Genomic DNA, 18,775 nt, shown 5'->3' on the forward strand with positions numbered 1-18,775 from the left:
AAGGACTTAACTTCTCGAAACAGCTGAATGCCCGCGTAGTTTATGCATACGCCTAAAGTCTGTACATGAGCGAAGCTTAGCACAGGGTGCTCATACTAGCACAACTTGCAGCTTCATAAAATTCAACATACGCTAGAACGGGTCCTATGAACAAGCATCAGGCAATCGTAGTAGAGAAAATATCTGCAATAACGGCTGAACAAGAACAGTGTTTAGGAACCGAAAAAGAGAACTCCGAGAAGAGCCCAACCTCATTTTATTTCATGAAATCTCATGCCAAATACCATTTTGCACCGGTAGCACATACTTCCATATATAACGGTTAAATTCATCCTGCGGAAAATTGAACGCTTGCGAGAAAAAATTCAAATCACCTCCACGTTGGCGCTCTGAACGGTTTACTTAAGTGGAAAGTGCTCCGACGATAGAAAAAAATATATTTCAGTAGCTGACGTAGGCGTCTAGGCCTGAATGGATTTTTCGTGTGAGCTGTCTAAAATCTGGGTCACCATTTCCTTCTCTTTTGACTTTTTGTACCGAATGAAAAGAAAGGCTCTGAGATAGATATTGGGGCTGTAGGCTGTCATTATAAAAACGGTTCTAGAAAACGTAGTCCTGTGGGGAAAAACGTTTCAAAAACCATAAAGTATCTAAGGAAATATGGTTTTCGCATTAGGGACATCAAAGCGCAAAAAAAAACAGATAAGCATATCTGATGGACAAACAATAATATGCGACCGACATTTCACATGGCTACCGTTCTCTTGGAATTTCGCGTCGCCCCAGGAAACCCTAGAGATCTTCGGCGAGAAACCGAAAGTTATGTGGACTGCAAGGGACCTGAGCACTGGTCCATTGGTGCCTTTTAGCTCCTGCTTAAGGATGCAGAAAGAAATCAAATCCTTTGAGCAAGAAAATGTAAAAGCAACTGTGGCTTCTTCCTGAAATCCTTCTCAAAACGAGCCAGAGAGAGGGATAGATCTACGGGGTTATCTATTTCAGATGTTGGAATAAGATTGACTTGATTTTCGCTCACGCGGATGTCTGCTGTACGCAATGCCGGGCGAGTTCTCTGCGCATCGCGCTATTCTTTGCTACGCAGTCTTCTGAACTTTCTACTTAACTGGTACAGACATCAAAGGGACCAAAGGCGGTGAGCAGTAAATTTCGTTTTCCAAACGTACCAAATAACGCACCTTTACTGCTCAACGGTCACGGTGTATTTGCAAAAAACAAATATGTTCCTTCCGTTATCTAAACAGTAAGCCTGTTTGGGACTCCCATTAGATTAACCTTTCAAGCATGTTACAATCAGTCCAAAATCGCGCAGCAAGGCGCATTTATTCATATCACTCTTATCTAACGAGCGTCACAGCACTAAAATTCTGGGCCAGCCTTCTCAGTTTTTAATGCCGCTGCAAAAGTTCGAGGCTTCCCACTTCTCACAAATTGTATAACTCGTCGATTAACTCCGATATCGTCATTCCCGCCCATCAACTGCTGGTGGTGGTGGTGGTGGTGGTGAGGCTGAAGCAGGCGGGGTTAGCCTGGCATACATAGCCGGCATTGTTCCGCCTGATCTTCCTTCGAGTTAAGATCAGGGGTGTGTCACCAGGTGTCGATGAGCCCGGTGTCTCGCAGGAAGGCTATCAGCAGTCGTTGCGCTCTCTTCCTGAAGCCCTCCGGGAAAAAACCTCTTCAAAGGTCCTGTGCGTAAGACCGCTCTTGTGTAGGTTGTCGACCATCGCTTTTCTTTCTGTGTCAAACTGCGGGCATAGCCAAATGAAATGTTCGATGTCGCCAATGTCGCCACAGAAAACACAGAATGGGGAAGCGCGAAGCCCAGTCTTGAATAACCAAGCTGGGGTGTACGCGGAGCCGCTCCTGATGCGGTCTAAAAGCGTCGCTTGTTCGCGTGTAAATCCACGAGTCACACAGGATTCGTGTGGATTCTTGTGCATCTCTCTAAAGTGAAGGCGGATTGCACCCTTAGGGTTTCGAAAAGCTTTTGGAGATTTCACTTTTGGGACACATGTCAGCGCTAGGCGTGCAAGGGCGTCAGCTTCCTCGTTTCCATCAATTCCTACGTGTGATGGAATCCACTGAAACCTTATGTTGAATCCTTCGCTCGTTAGGTCGTCAATCAGTGCCAGAGACTGCCTTGTAAATTTCTCTAGAGGTAGGCCCCGACGTAATCTCTGTAATGCTGACTTGGAATCCGTCAGCACCACGACATCTCGTGCAGAAAAAGCCCATAGTTTCCGCAAAGCCGTGGTGATTGCAGCACTTTCTACTGTTGTAGAGGAAACTACGCGATCCAGTCGGCCAGACCACGACACATCAAGGGATGGTATGCAGAATGCCGCTGCACAGCTATCTGTTTGTGCGCACACCAAACCGTCTGTGTACACTTGTAGATGGCTTTGAAACACAGTGCTCAAGTGGTCCAGCACAATCGACTATCGCTTCGCATAAGTCACCAAAAAGCCATTCGCCCCTCACATGCCCACACTTCCACGCATATGACTTCATTCTTCGTCTAAACGACAAGATTTGAACAAGTTACCCGTACATTCTGTAAACAATACCAACCCTGATAAATTTAAAGCCTTTCGGGCTGACATTATTAAATAGTGTTACGCATTGCTTGCTCTCTTCAGGTTGTAAGACGCCGCATTGAAATCTTTATATCTATACAACAAGGGAATTTAAAAAAATTTAATGCGCTAAATATTACACATGTCTACATTTATTTATTTTACAGCTAGAAGTGTTGAATTTACTACTTGTTTGTATTTGTTATTTATAGTTATTTGGCAATATTGTATTTAGTGTTTCTTTCCTGCTGTTGAATTGTTTCTATGTACGGTTAACCATTCCTCCTGTAAAACCCCGCAACAGGGGTATTTTGAGGTACATAAATAAATAAATGAAATGCCTTCTAAAATGCCGCAAAAGCCACTCTTACCGTAAGAAGATATATAAGCGAGAAAAGACGGAAAAACAGAAGACTGGTGGCGACGCCGCATTGAGGTTCCCGCACCAGCTAGTCGTGATGTCATTGATTTTGACGGCGTCTGCTGGGGTCATTCGTAAGATGGATTCATTCTCGGGGGGCCAAACTCTAATCAAGAGCTAAGCCACTATGACTGAAATATGAATAAAATTAGTTGAAATTCATAACATCTTCATTACGTGACGTCTCTTTCACGTACTGGCTCTGAAATTGCGGCGCCAAATTTGTAAACTTGAAATTTGACCACTATCTTTCCTAATAGAATAGAACCTTTAAGATCGCGCTTTAGCTCGGAGGATCGTATTTAGGTGCACGGGAAAGAAGAAATCGTTCTTTTGTTCTGCTAAACCCTGCACCCAATGTCATGAGGTTTGTTGCATATAAAGGAAAAAGTTCAAAGCTAGTGCCTGTTTGGTAGCCAATTTTTCATTTAAGTCATCAATTTGTAATGAAACCCGCCGTAGTTGCTCAGTGGCTATGGTATTGGGCTGCTGAGCACAGGGTAGCGTGATCGAATCCCGGCCACAGCGGCCGCAATTAGATGGGGGCGAAATGCGAAAACACCCGTGTACTTAGATTTAGGTGTACGTTAAAGAACCCGAGGTGGTCGAAATTTCCGGAGTCCTCCACTACGGCGCACCTCATAGTCAGGAAGTGGTTTGGGCACGTAAAACCCCATAATTGAATTTTTTAAAATTTGTAATGAACTTTGTCGAAAATGGAAAATTTTCAGAACACTAAACTATAAAGTTTACAACTCTAACTAAGCAGTGAAAAATATCACAATTATGCAAACTGCATTCAATAGTACATGTAAAGCGAAAAAATTTAGTATACAATACATGGCTTTTAACTCTACCACTAATACCTGCGTAGGGCATTTGGAAGGCCCTTGAAAACATTCTAACATATTCAAGTAAGATATAAACTAAGACATCAAATTTATCCGCTTTCGATATTCTAACAGTTGCAGTTCACAAAACTTCGATATCTCTTTTTGATGCAGAGATACACATTTGCAAACTTCGGATTTCTACTTTTTTTTAACATAGAATTTAAAAAAAAATCATTGTCAACAACTTCAGGCTCTAGATGAGCATTGCGCTTCCATCATTTATTAAAAATTACCTTTCTCTCTAAAATGCAATTTATTTCATTAACATCGGCCCAGGGGTTATCTGAGAAAAGCATTTTTGCGTTTTACTCGTATTTGAATAGGCGGCATTGGAGTTGGAAACAAGCTAAACCTTCCTCTTAAAAAAATTCTTTAAGCTTTCACTTCAGCGTCCCTTAAATGGCTGACACGCGACGACCTGCCTTGCGCGAGAGCAGCCGAGAAAGACAGGGCGACTGACAAGATGCATGTCTGGTTTACTACCTTGCACTGCGGAAAAGGTAACGGGATGAAAAGAGAGGAATAAGGGGAGAGAGAACGCCAGTCGCGCTTACACCTCAGGTGCAAACAAGTCTACAAACACTCGCACAGACTCGTCGTCTTCAACTTATGTAGCAACGCCATTGTGGCTTAATTTTAAATCTTAATTTCTGAAAACGGTCTTCAGTCCAACCGGTTTATTGCTGTCCGGAGAGAGCGGCACTGGACGTAATAACGTGAACAAAAACACATCTCGTGTTCAGTTGTTTCTCAGACAGCCACTAAAATTTTATGCGTGTCTCCTCTTAAAGTTGGTGGGGATCATATGTCTCATGTACCAATTGCTCCTTAGTACTGTGATGTAGGGCAAACTGCAAGCTCTGAAGGGCTGCTTTTGAGTCGTAAAATCTTATCTATTTGCTTGGCCGCTCTTGTTGCACGTGCTTTTTGGCATCACGCAGGGAAGCAAGCACTGCCACTGTACATGCTGCCATATGCTATACACACACATATATATATATATATATATATATATATATATATATATATATATATATATATATATATATATATATATATATTCCATTGTTATTAGCGTAGCCGGAATTACAACGCCACCTGTTAAGCTTGCGACCGAAACCGCCCCATCAGTATAAATATGCATTCGGTCCCCATATGTCTCATTCAATAATACTAGGTTTCTTTTTATATTAAATAATTCAGTGGGGGACTGGGAGGGGTCCTTCCTAGTTATCTACGGAATAGTAAGGCGCACCTGTAGAGCTGGTGGAGACACCACAATAGAGGTGAAGGTCTCGTTGCTGGTGTATATCTTGATAAAATACTATTTTTGAGTGACGGCCACATATAGCTGTGTTCCAAGACTCGCCGTAGACGGCTAAGTAGACGCCCAAATGGACGCCGGCCATTTTAAATATCGTTCCAATTTCCACGAAGACGCCAAAGTAGACAGCTTCGCGAAGACAGCATCGAAGTCAAAAACGATGCAGGCTGCTTTCCTGTCCAAACAAGATGGTGACTGAGCAGGGCACTTGGAAAGCCGACAGGAGCGTTGTCTGCGCACAAGAAAACTTAGACACGCTATCCAACGCCCTTAATGTAAGCTGCATCGTGTTGTTCATAGGTTTTCAGGCACAAAGACTTAAAATACAGAAGTAATGTGTGTTTTTCTCAACTTTTTCTTGTGGCCACGGGGTGGTGTCATGCCGCAGAAGCGCCTTTCATACGTCTTCCAGTCGGCTAGAAACGCGTTCCATTTTGTGGCCTCGAAGCTGTCTCAGTTGTTTCCTTAGCTCTCTATGTAAACTGTCTCCGATGCTGGCCAGAATCAGAACACACCCTTGGAGAATGTCTCTCGAGGTCTTTACGAGGGCAAGATGGCCAGGTCCGGGTCGAAAATGCGGCAAGTGTGTCGAATGTGTGCCCTTACAATACAATACAATACAATCTTTATTGTGCATACAGAAAACATAGTACATATAGCAGGCCTACCAAAGCCTCAGAGGGCTTGACTGGCAGTGCCTGACAGGCAGGTCACAGAAAATTGCACAAGGTTAATAGCGGAGATAATCAATGCTTGTGTGTTGTGATTTGATGATCTCTGGCAAGCACGTTTGTTACAGAAGTTGAAGCACTTCGAGGTAGTCTCAGACAGGTGCGCTGTGTCTGGCCTTGTCGGCCCTCCGGTGAGCAAACGTTGGACTTGCACACATTGGAGAGCACTGGTGAGGGGTAGCGTGATAATCCTAGAAGTAAGGGCCTTTATAACTGTAGCATGCAGTATACAGACGGGCCCTATGATTTTCCCCGCATGATGTTTAGGACATGTTGAGAACAACGTTTAGCGATCGCACAGAACACCTAGTGCCTCACAGAACAATAAGTAAAGAGAGTGATAACAGTGTAAAACTGAGTGTGGCGGAAGTGACATTCGTTTGACTAAAATTATTGAAACTAAGACAATTATTAGGCCATGTAGTGAGGAAGAGTCGGTCATTAACTGCTGCAACCGCTCCTATTGGACCAGACGCGCACTCGAAAGCACGTCTTTATAAGCCGGCTCGCAGTGCTCCGAATTCCGTATTTGTTTAGTAAAACGCCACAGCCGACCAGGGCTCATTGGGTATTCGTGCCAGTTAAGGGGGCTGAATGGGTTCAGAATGTATGGTCCGAATGGAGTGCGCTCACAGCAAGTCTTGAAAAACGACAAAACCGAGCTTTCGAAGACACATACACACGAGGAGAGAAATTGCGCATCCACACACGCTGGGACTCCCCACAGAGTTTAATGAAACACATGGGTCGAAAGGAAACCTAAGCTCGCATGCGCCATACATGAACAGGTATACATAAAAGAAACGGTGTATGGCACATTCTAGCGATGGCATTTTCTCGAATAAGCCACTACTTGGCCTGATAGCGATAAGGAGGGTGCGCTCACATACTGATTGTGATGTGTTTTCGCATTTGATATGCCTCAATTGCTTCTCACTCGTATTTCGCGGCTCCTCTACCAAACGTTTTGGTATAATTACAAAAGGAGAGCAACCGCACATTCGGCAATGAGCAAGCAAGTTTGCCCCTCCACGTGAAGTAACAGACGTGTCATGTTCTCTTGATCGAAAATTGGCACAGCGTCGTTTTTCAGGCTGTGTACCAAAAGGCCCAGCACCAGGCTCTTCCCCGCAACGAGTCGACAGAAGTTAGAAACGGACATCTAAGTGAAGAAAAGCTAAGAAAAGTTCGCCTTGATAGCAGTTATAATATAATCGCCATCGACAAAGCGAAATTTTCCCTCAGTCACAAAATCCACTGTTAGCGTGTGTGCGTGAGATGGAAAAATAAGCCGCATCAAGTAACCACACCGTCTAAACACCGCTGAGATACACCGCACTGTCGTATGTATCGTGTTTCCATCGAACAGAATGGCACAGCGGCAGCCAGAGAAAGAGTTTCGAGGTGCTAGGAACACAGGAGTAACTATGCAAAACGAAGCTCGACAGGAACGCTGTCCGAACGCACGCTTATGCATAAATGGCATTCTCCATGGCCGACCTGCGTGGGTGTGAAATGGGGCATCACATATAGATCTTAACGGCGCGAAACGTCGTTTCGTCCCCGGTAAGCTTTATTCTGATGCCTGTGGACGACAGCAAAAGCCACACAATGTATTCAGAGCGTGGTAAATCGAGAATACGGCATAAATGCCGTTCAATCTACGGCTCAATATAGGAAACGACCACAGGCGCAGCCCGAAATCGACCGTAGAAGGTTATGCTACGCTCGTCGATGGCAACTGCGAAGTGCAGTTGCCCGTCGTCGCAGTTTCGCGCCCGGTTGCCATGCGAGACAGCGCATACCACAGCCACTGAAAATGCAGGTCAGGCAGGATTGCCATGCGCCTCGAAGCAGAAGGCAGCTTTTTGATAGTCGAAATCGTGACTCCATGTTTTCTTTGAAGGTGAATAGTGCGACACTTTGAATATTGTTATTCCAAGCTATGGGAGCCAGGAAACAAATTAAATGTTGCTGCTAAGTGCCGCAGATGCATTCATGTGGGGGCAGCGTTATGAAACGCCCATGCATTATTTCCTGGCCATGTCTGAAACCTCCAAGAGGCAAAAATTAATCAATATATCTTCTATGTATTGTCCCTCAGAGCCAATTGTGCTTAGATTCGGCACATGAAACCCCGTAATTAATTATTTTTAAATACTATTTTAGAGAGAATGACTGCCAAATAAATCGGATATCAACAGCTAGCAAGGCATACAATGCGGCGAGTAAGTGCGTATTCCATCATGAGATCGTCACAGCCAAATAGACAAACATGTAATGAAGACGGTAATCGTCTTCGTCTCGTGAAGTCTAGACTTGGACAAAATTTCGTCTTATCAGCAACATGAAGAAAGCTATGAACGAAAAAATTATGAAGAAACGAAAACAGGGCGCCAACCCAGGCGAACAAACATTGAAAGCTTTACTTAGCGGCTCCCACACAAAACTCTCATGCGTTGGTCGAAACATCAAGTTTAATCACCTTAGTCGGCATAAGTTCACTTTTCACAGCTTCGTCACGTATTTGTCATGCAATGCTGCAGCTTCCACTTTGGAGCAAAAACGCTCCTGCGCCGAGTTTTCACCATGGCATTAAGAAAGTGTAGCTGGTACACGATAACAGCAAGCTCTTGGTTTGCCCGCCCCACCTTTCGAAGGGTTAGAAAAAGTTGCACGTAGCCGCATGAAGTTGAAAAGCATCATATGAAGATAACATAGTGTACTAGGCACCTGTGCGATGCCCATGAGACAAAAAATAATAATGAAAGCATGGTCGAGAAGACTAGAAGAGGTCATGAGGTTCAAGTAACGAGTTACCAAGCACGACATACGTTGCAAGCGAGCATACTATTTTTAAACTTCCTAGTTTCCCCGAAAATCTGAGAAGGGTTGCAGCATCACTTCTCGGCAGTATATCAAGTCACCCGACTACCTCACAGCTTTGACGTGAGTAAAGAGCAGCATATAAAGTCGTGCCATCTACTAGGCAAAACCGAGCGCAGAACCTGTGGGCGTAGCCGCGCAGCTAGACAAGCGTGTATTGCTCGAACAATAAGAAATATCAAAACAAAATAAGGTCTGCAGCCCCAGTGTTTCGAAGAGTAGGTATACACACAAACAGCGCAGACACACCTCTGTCTGCAGTCACCTGCCAGAATATCTGTCTGTTGATCTGGGCGTGGCCACAAGTTATTGAATCTAGCGCAGGCGCCTGCCTCACCACACACCCATGTATATATATATATATATATATTCCAAGTTACCCACCATGACCGACAAACTTCTACCCGGACGCGAGGATAACGTTTCACGTTTCCTGGAAGGAGCCCCGTGCGATCATGTTCCTGTTCGGATATGCTGTTGGGCACTCGCGAGAGCGAACATCACGGATAACGAGCATTGCTACGAGGAGAAGCGGTTTTGTTGCCTCTTGACTCTTTCCTCAAATTGACTGTCATTTCTTTTTGCCGTTTTTGTACACTCAACCCTTGCTTCCATCTTCTCACTTGAATTATTTTGATATTTGCAATACTTCCACGCTACAAAATCCGTACCCAAAAGTGTTAACTTATATAATGCGCTACGGAGCAACCTTATGGTTCCTAAGTTATTGCTGTCTTTTTTTTTCTTTTTCTTCTGATACTATACGCTGTTATTCTTCACAATTTCTTTAGGTGCCCTCTTACCGTTGGTGTACCTTTTTCGTTTCTCGTACGAGTGGCAGGCTGTGGGGATTTTCTTGTAGCGTGAACAGCTGCTCAACTAGACATCGTATAGCCGCCTTGCCATCAAGAAGGAAAAGCCTAGATAGAGGTACTGCAGTTATTTCTCATTGAGCTGTGATATCACTAAAGTTACAAAGTAAAAGTAAAGTATAAAATAACTGATGTATAACTTTTTCTACTTGTCTAGCTTCGACCATGATATCTTTATGCTAGAGATATGACTTAAAAAGTTTCTTTTTTTTAACTTTTTTTTGCACTGACTCTCGCTGTATAGGAGCCAAATGGGCTGACTGGACGGTCCTTCCCATATCTTGGCACCCATTTTGTAACCTTGAAGGTCCACCAGTTATTAATCCTGCGCATTGAATGACCTGCCCAGCGACAGTATATTGAAAGTAAAATTCTGAGGTTCCATAAAATGTCATTTCTTTCTTTTTAGATGAAGTTTTAGCTAAGGCTGAGCAAAAGTGATTGTGGTCTGCGATGGTTTGGTTCCAGGACTTCAATGTTATGGAGAGAAGTGTCATACCACATATTCATTGCACGATTTGTGATTTACAGGAGTAATCAACTCGGAGGGAAATGTATGTGTGAGCAGTTAGTGCTGGTGCTTATTTCCTGATGCGTTGTTTGAAAAATGTGTGTGTATTTATTAGTCATGAATTCATGGTCAATGGGCGCTTGCAATAAAAAAAAAGACAAAGGCAGAAACCCTAAAAGAGACGGTAGTATTAGCGCAGTGGTGGGCTCTATTGTAGGGCGCGAAAACGCATTTTGGATGCTCGGTCACTGCGTCACATTTCTGTTAATTAGAAGCTCAGTGATTACCCAGTATGTTCGGGATGGAACATGTCGAAGGATACCTGCTTCGTCACACTTAACATACCACCTCAAATCAGTGTTCTTTGCCGCTATTAGTCATCCTTAGCATAAGAAATTAGCTCGTGTTATTCACGCAATGCGCCGCATTATAGGGACCAAGCTAAAAAATCGTCTGATTGAACACTACTTCAAAGGTTGCTTCTCTGCGTTAGCACCCTGGGAGATGATGCAGACTTTTTAAAGGTTTTACTACATAAAGGTTTCGTACACGGAAGATTATCATGTATTGTTTTACTACACTCAAATTATTCCGAAATTCATGCCACTTCGTGGTGCTAATGAGATTCAATATAAAGTGCCTGAAACTGCTCGCAACCAGAGACATGAATTCAACAGTAAAGCTTGATGCCACTTTTCGCTGCAGCTGATCGGTTACGGATACATACAAGTGCATTGCAACACTATGTCCAAGCTCTGGCGGAGAACACAAGATGGCGATACTAGTGTCATTTCACCGGCACCTTGCGAACCTCCTCAACTTGCAGACAGCAGCGTGAATTCTATTGCGTAGACAGCCCTCACTTTCACAATAATGAATAATCACCTGATATTTAAACATTCAGTTTCTCGTGCTATAAATGTCCCGCTGCTCCGAAATGCGCGAGACACCAACTTGCCTACACTTGTAGTCACGCCTATGTGTATCTGCCTGCACGCTTAAGTAAGATGACATGGCTCTTTGCGTGTCTGCTTCGTTTATTATCACAAGCTTCTCGTTCCCGTTTCCCCGCACACAATTTGGTAATGGTAATATGTAGAGAAGTTTGTCGATAATTTTTTTTAAGAAATTGTAGAGAAGTTGAAGAGAATTTTCTAATGTTGATATGTAGAGTAGAGAGAAAAATACTGCTTACTAAAGTATGTTGCTTTTCAAAGACCTCTATTCTCATTTGAAAACGGCACAGAATAGCCTACGTGCGTAAATTTTTAAGTTGTCACTGCTTTTTTGCATTCTGGTATAGTTCGTTCGTGCCTGTTATTTACGCAAAAACTGTTAGTCGAGGCTTGGAGGTGCCTTGTTTCTCACTTGAATGGTCTGAGGAAATGCTCCAGATAATCGCCGGAAATACGTCTTATTCCTTTTCCCCTTATTTTTGGAGCTTAAATGTAGAGCTTGGCAACCAAAAAGGCACAATAGCCTGAGATAAATGGCCTCAGTTACTGCTTCCTGCAGAGGATGACGTAACAAAAGGGAAAACACGACGACAACTCGTAAGCTGAAGAATTTTCCGTCATGGGTGCGCCCACAGCCCGGTGTCTTGAACCAGGTTATCGTTTTGTGGCGTTTTGTGCATGAAGTCTGCACCCCTGCGCTCTGTTCGAATAAAATGTGGGATCCTCGTCACCTGTGTAACTGCTAAGCGTCAACACAGCGTAGGAATGTACTATCCAAAATGCATAAGTGCCAACGGCTGTTGCTCTCAATGACTCCTGCGATACTCTCAATTAGTTTTGCAGTGCCAGTGCCAATTGAGCTGAATTATGCAAGATGGCTCATCAGATAGCATTGAGGAGAACAACAATTTTTAGCTTAATATTATCAAACGTTTAGCTATGAGGAAAGAAGACAGTTCATGTTCTTGCGGTTTCAGTGCACAAGCTTGACTTCACTGATATCATCGGTAAAGTCAAGTTTACTTGACTCATGCTTATCGAAACCAAACCACGTAACACGTCGCTTTCACTGCCAAAGACGCACGCGGAGTCATTTCTGCCCGGGTAGCGGACGATGCAGCGAAACCTTTGAGATTCGCCGATTTTCAACAGTTATCGCGCTGTGCTGCGGCACAAGTCCCAGCAATGTGATGTTTCCAAAACTGAACTCAAAAATTTTCCTTGTTTTTACGAAGATGGGCTTAAATTTGATACCAGGCTCACAAGGCTGCACTAGAATTATTCCCCAACATGGGGCTGCATTTCCTTATATAGGACTGGTACTCGGCGTGTGATCTGTTGCTGGCTACCTTTATCAACATTCCTCAAGAATAGAAGGCAAGCCGCCTGGTGCCACTCCTCAAACCTGGCAAGTAGCCACTAGAGCTTACGTCATGCCGCACAATCGCACTAGGTAGTTGCGTGGAGAAGGTGATAGAGCGCATGATCCTCGCTAGATTAGAGTGGTACCTGAAATGCTACAAAGTTTATTCAAACGCTATGGCTGGTTTTCGATGTCTCCGCTGCTCCATTCATAACGCCATCGATCTGGCCACTTACGTTCAACATCAAAAGAGATGTAAACGCTTATGTGTCGCTATGTTTCTGGACGTAAAAGGAGCTTATGACAATGTTGCTCATCACTCCACACTTGATGCTCTTGAATCGGCTGGCCTTGGTTCCAGAGTTTACCGATGGACCCGCAACTACTTACGTATGAGGTCCTTATTTATGTGAACCGATGACGGTCCGACCTCTTGAGACTACCGACACCGTGGTGTTCCAAGATGGCGTCTTGAGCTCCACACTATTCAACCTTGTTCTTGTCGGTCTCGTGAAACACATACCATGTGCCGTCCACATATCAATGTGCGCCGACGCCACCTGCGTGTGGACATCAGGTGCAACACGTCCTCAGGTGCGCACGAGGCTTGAAAAATCCACCATTTCAATATCGACGTATATTAGCGAACAAGGCCTCCAAATTTCACCTAAGAAATGCGCGCTGGTCGCTTTTACGCGGAAGATAATGATGTCCTACGCTATAACTATCAATGGGCAAAACCTCCGTTACGCCAGGACACACAGATTCTTAGGGGTGATCGCTGATCAAGACTTCAGCCGGAGTCCCTATTTGGTCTATCTGGACAAACGTATAACGGCCATTTCACACGTTTTCAAATTTCTTGGAGGGAATACGTTGGGTACGTCATTACAAGCAATGCCAGAAGCATACAGGGCCATGTTTCTTGGGTATGTGAGGTACAGCTTACTTGTAGTGAGCAATACCTGCAGAAGCAACATCCGCACAATCGAGAATGCTCAGACGCAGGCGCTCAGGGTTTGTCTTGGATTGCTGCGCTACACATCGACATCACGAACAATTGCGATAGCTCAAGATTACCAAGTCAAAACTCCTATCACATTGGAAATGCTCAGAGCGCACATCAAGCACATTGCCCGCGCCCCTTTCCACCACCTCGCCGCACTGCCGAAATATTATCCCAGTGCCTCCTTTTGCCAGGGGCTTTCGGCGTACCATATCACTGCCTCCCTTGAAATTGTACGCCTGCCGAGAGCCTGCTATGACCTTCTTTGTGTTTGGCTCGACCATAACTTCGACCATCGTTACCAGGAATTTGAACGAATGCAGGACACTCGTCGCCAGCTTTGAAGCAGTTGTGTCTACTCATGCTGCACGAGACACACAAAGAACATCTTCACAATTACATTCCGCTTCGGAATGGTAGACAGTGCTGCCTGTGATAGTGGTGGCATTGTCCCCGCTACAGATCCTGGAGGCTGTCGCTCGTGATGGAGTTGGTACGCCTTGACGACCGTCCGCTTACTGAGCGGACGAGCTTAGAGTGCCGGCTGGTGCGGTCTTCACACCAGAAGGCGGTGAAAGCACTACTGAAGTTTATCCGGTCAAGCGACCTGTTTGGATGACTGTGACGCACCTGAGTTCCTTCGTCTGTGTGCGTGTTTTTTCTTTTTTTTCTTTATTCTTCTTCAATTTCTGTGTTTAAATTTTTCTTTTTGTTCCACTTACCCCTTCACCAAGGCAGTGTAGCAAACTGGATATCTGTCTTCCGGTTAACCTTCCTGTCGTTCGCACCTGAGTTATCTTTCTCTCTCTCTTTCTCTTCTTTCTCCCTTTCTTTATCTCCCTCCTTTCCTAGTTCTCTTTTTCTTTTTCTCTCCTCTTCAAGAGAGCAGGCGCAGTATCTTTTTCAGGAGCAAACTTCCAGTGTGGTTTTCCTTCTCTTTGCAGGGTACATGTTTATATAGATATTTACATAGTAATAATAATAACGAAAAACTGAATGTTCACTCTTTCACAATTATTAGTGTTTTGTGCCTATAGCATATTTTTCACAAACATAAGCCTTGATGCTACAGCTCTGTAAAGCTACATAAAGCCTAAATATTGGCTACTGGCTAAACCGCAAAATTATCGCGGCACTTCAGATATAGAAATGATTACCTTCTTAGGTGGAGGAAAAATATATGTGTGTATATATATATATATATATAAATATATATATAGAATATTCCTGCGCAAATCCTCGCTAAAGTACCTGCAATGCTGCCTTGCAGTCAGTTAATGTCACTACTGGTTGTACTCGGCAAGCATTAAATTTCAGCTAGGCAGCTTCAGTTGCTCTACCTTCGCTTGCCGTCGTAGAGACAACCCGCTCAAGTAGCGCAGCCCATGAAGCTCCTATAAACGGTATCACGAAAGCTGAAGCACTAGCCTCTCGTTCCACGTCAACAGAGCCATCGGGGAATACTTGTAGGTGGTGTCCGTACGTTTATACTTAAGTAATTTCTCCAACGCTACTGACTTGGCCTGTTCCGCAAGTGTAGTGCGCTTGGTGGTAACACAAGGAACCTTCAGATGACATTCTACAGACTGAAATGACTACGGTGGCTCTGGTCGCTTTCCTTTTCGTGACAAATGATTACAAGAGCTCCGAGAGTACTCAGAGCAATGAAAGTACTAAATTTTGTTTTCCTTCAGAGGCGCTGGAGTAGAGCTCTTCCGGTGTCTGACTCGCTTAAGAGAAAAGGCTGCATCAGTGGTCATGGAGAAGTGAGCAGACGCAGAGGGAGCGATCAGGACTCGTGAAGGACGTTTTGCTTGTGTTGCCTCTGGTACCCGATGAGTAATTTTAGGCATACATGGTTGGCGATTTCAAGACGTACTGCGTTTCGGAAGGCGAGTTTAAAGGATCTCGCCGTATAAAGCACTAGGTTGACCACCATTACTGTCTGCAGCTTCACTACTAACGTTGGATGGCTCCGGGAGATGACACGCTGTGGAAGGAACAAAACGTTGTCTACTGCCAACTACACTCAAACACCTTCCCACACCCCTGGAGGCTATACGCCATCAACCCCGCACTCTACACTTCCCTGTGCAGACACTGCGCCCAACTCGCTACACTATATCATATGGTCGGGGAATACAAGAATAATCCTGGCCTGGATCCATTACCCAATCCAACCAACGAACAGTGGGAGAGAACTTGCCAGCTCTAGCCCGAATAGTCAGCTATGGTTGAACGAAAGGGTTAAGATGGCAGGTAGAACCAACGGAGTCCAAGACTGGGGACCTCTCCCACCAGCCAACGTTCTTCACGAGTCCTGATCGCTCCCTCTGCGTCTGCTCACTTCTCCATGACCACTGATGCAGCCTTTTCTCTTAAGCGAGTCAGACACCGGAAGAGCTCTACTCCAGCGCCTCTGAAGGAAAACAAAATTTCGTACTTTCATTGCTCTGAGTACTCTCGGAGCTCTTGTAATCATTTGTCACGAAAAGGAAAGCGACCAGAGCTACCGTAGTCATTTCAGTCTGTAGAATGTCATCTGAAGGTTCCTTGTGTTACCACCAAGCGCACTACACTTGCGGAACAGGCCAAGTCAGTAGCGTTGGAGAAATTACTTAAGTATAAGACGTACGGACACCACCTACAAGTATTCCCCGATGGCTCTGTTGACGTGGAACGAGAGGCTAGTGCTTCAGCTTTCGTGATACCGTTTATAGGAGCTTCATGGGCTGCGCTACTTGAGCGGGTTGTCTCTACGACGGCAAGCGAAGGTAGAGCAACTGAAGCTGCCTAGCTGAAATTTAATGCTTGCCGAGTACAACCAGTAGTGACATTAACTGACTGCAAGGCAGCATTGCAGGTACTTTAGCGAGGATTTGCGCAGGACAATTGCCTACAACTTTCTTGATGAAACATGAAACATCACGCAGCTTAGGATTTTACCTGGACTTTCAGTGACCTCCATCGGTGTGTTCGGAAAAGATGCTGAAGGCCTTCCGCGCCAAGGGCTAACCTACACACTGACTGCTAGAGTACCACAAAACGTGCAGCGAGTATTAAAGACTGCCATTGTGAACCCCTTTAATAGCGTGGGGTTGCCATCATAGCAGTCCTGCGTGACTAAGATACTCAGCTGATCGAAAACCTCCCTAGTACACCGTGTTCGCAACCGATCAGCAAGAAGGGCGGCTTGGCGACACAAAATAGCGAAGTCGCCCTCTCCAACGTGTTCGCACTGCCATGCCCACGGTGATGTAAAACATTATCTGCTAGAATGCCCAGAACTGCTGGAAGAGCGCAAAAGTACAGTTGACGGACTCAAATTTACAGGGTGTCTTTTTTTAAACGAAATATTTTTTTGTGAGAAATATGATGAGCCGTTCCACTCTGTGAAGGTGGATGACCAGCTAAGATGTTTAGCATACAATACACAGGTGACACAGAGTTTTGAACATAGGTGCGGACCCAATTACCGTGATCTTTATATACATTCGCGTGGATGACGGGACCGCTTCCCTAGGAGCCGGAAGAAACTAGACACACGCGTGACCTTTTGATGGAACCACCATTACGGGAGAGTGCAAGCAAAGGAAAGCAGGTAGGCAAGCGCTCGGAACCCGGGAAAGGAGAGGGCGGTGCGAGTGTAGACATGGCCGACGCGGGTCAAATGTAGTATCTGTTCTTATCAGCATAATATATGATCGGGGCTGTATTTAGACCCAAGGTAATAAATTTATTTTCGCAAGTTGGCAGAGTGCTTGAAGCCTGCATCACCTCCGCCGCGGGTCAGCCCGTTATTTCACTATCTTCGGGATCGGCCCAAGGTTTTTTGTCTACAGACGTCGATACGCTGGAAACTAGCCATATACAACTTCGATGTCAAAGCTATAACCATGAGACACCTGTCGTCTTCACATACGAGCTCTACAGCGAGGCGGAAATTCATGCCCCTGCTTAAATTACTCTGAAAATATTAATTAACAAAAATTAGTTAACTTAGGAGCAGCTGTTTAAATAGTGGATTTCAAGGCAGTCACATTATAGGGCACCCTCATTTTTTAAAGATCGTAAAAATGGCACCTCGTTCGAGATGTTTATCATGGAATTCCAAAGCTAAATCCATGCAAAATCAAAACTGAGTGCTGCGGTATCGCAGAAGAGGCTGCCCCGCTATCACATTCGACCGAAACGCCCAGTGACGACAAGCACAAGGAAGTTTCAAACCGAACACCTCGGCCAGTCGGGGTAGCTGCTGATACGGCAGGCTTTGCTACATTAGGGCATGTGCCACTGTGTGTCGAGTCAGGATTTGCCCTGCATGCTATCATTCAAACATCGCTCCCACACTGATTCATGGGGTGTATTACCGTCTGACGTTGTCTGACGAGCAGCGGGACACGCTTGGTCTCGATATTGCCTGGATTTGGCCTTCAGTTTATATTATGAATACCTCAAACGACATGCGATTTTCTGGATTTCAAAAAAATGGGTACGCCGTAAATTGTGACGTTTTAGAAGTTTTCTATACAAACTTCCTTATACTTATTAAAATAAATAAATAAAAAATAAATAAATAATAAAAAATAAAGAAGTTTATTAACAAATGTTTATTAGTCTTTTCAGAGTAACTTAAGCAGCGGCAAAATATACCCGCCTCACCGTAGAGCTCGTCTGCAAGATGACAGGTGTCTCTCGATTATATCATTTCTTCAATAAGAAAAAATAAAAGCATTGTAAAGAATACCAACTCAAATGGATGCAAGAAAATATACTTCAATCAGTCCTCCCTCCTCAATCCCCCACTGCGCGTCCTAGCGTTCCAAATGATGAAGAAATGCAAAATGCATGGAGTGGCAAGTACACAAGATATAGGTAGGTTCAAAGGGAAAATTCTACCACGCGTGTCCGCCTAGTTGTGCCTAGTAGTTTAAAGAATTGCGGTCCACGGCGAACAGCTTGCACGTGCCGACAAATGTAACAAAAAAAAGCAATTCAAGAGAGTGCCAAGCAAACTAGGTGCAGAACATGCAGCTGCCTCCGCTCTATCTCGGCTCTCTGCAGGAGCATTGGATAAGAGCAAGCTATGCTGCAGAATATTTTGTTTCGTGAGCCACAGAGAAGGGAGGCAATATTGCGCCGAGCCAAAGCCGTTCAGCGTTTATGAAGCTGCCGTTGTTGTCACGTAGTGTATGTGGGGCTGAATTTACGATGC

The 18,775-nt window shown here is 44.6% G+C and overlaps 1 protein-coding gene and 1 pseudogene across 2 annotated transcripts in view; both read left to right on the plus strand.

Annotated features, from left to right (window-relative positions):
• LOC135916337 (uncharacterized) overlaps positions 1-18,775 on the plus strand; it is a 415,240-nt gene that overhangs the window by 83,433 nt on the left and 313,032 nt on the right. The window lies entirely within an intron of this gene.
• On the plus strand, positions 17,213-17,391 carry LOC135916361 (U2 spliceosomal RNA; annotated as a pseudogene).

This window comes from Dermacentor albipictus, chromosome 5 (assembly GCF_038994185.2).
Source record: "Dermacentor albipictus isolate Rhodes 1998 colony chromosome 5, USDA_Dalb.pri_finalv2, whole genome shotgun sequence".
Lineage (NCBI taxonomy): Eukaryota > Metazoa > Arthropoda > Arachnida > Ixodida > Ixodidae > Dermacentor > Dermacentor albipictus.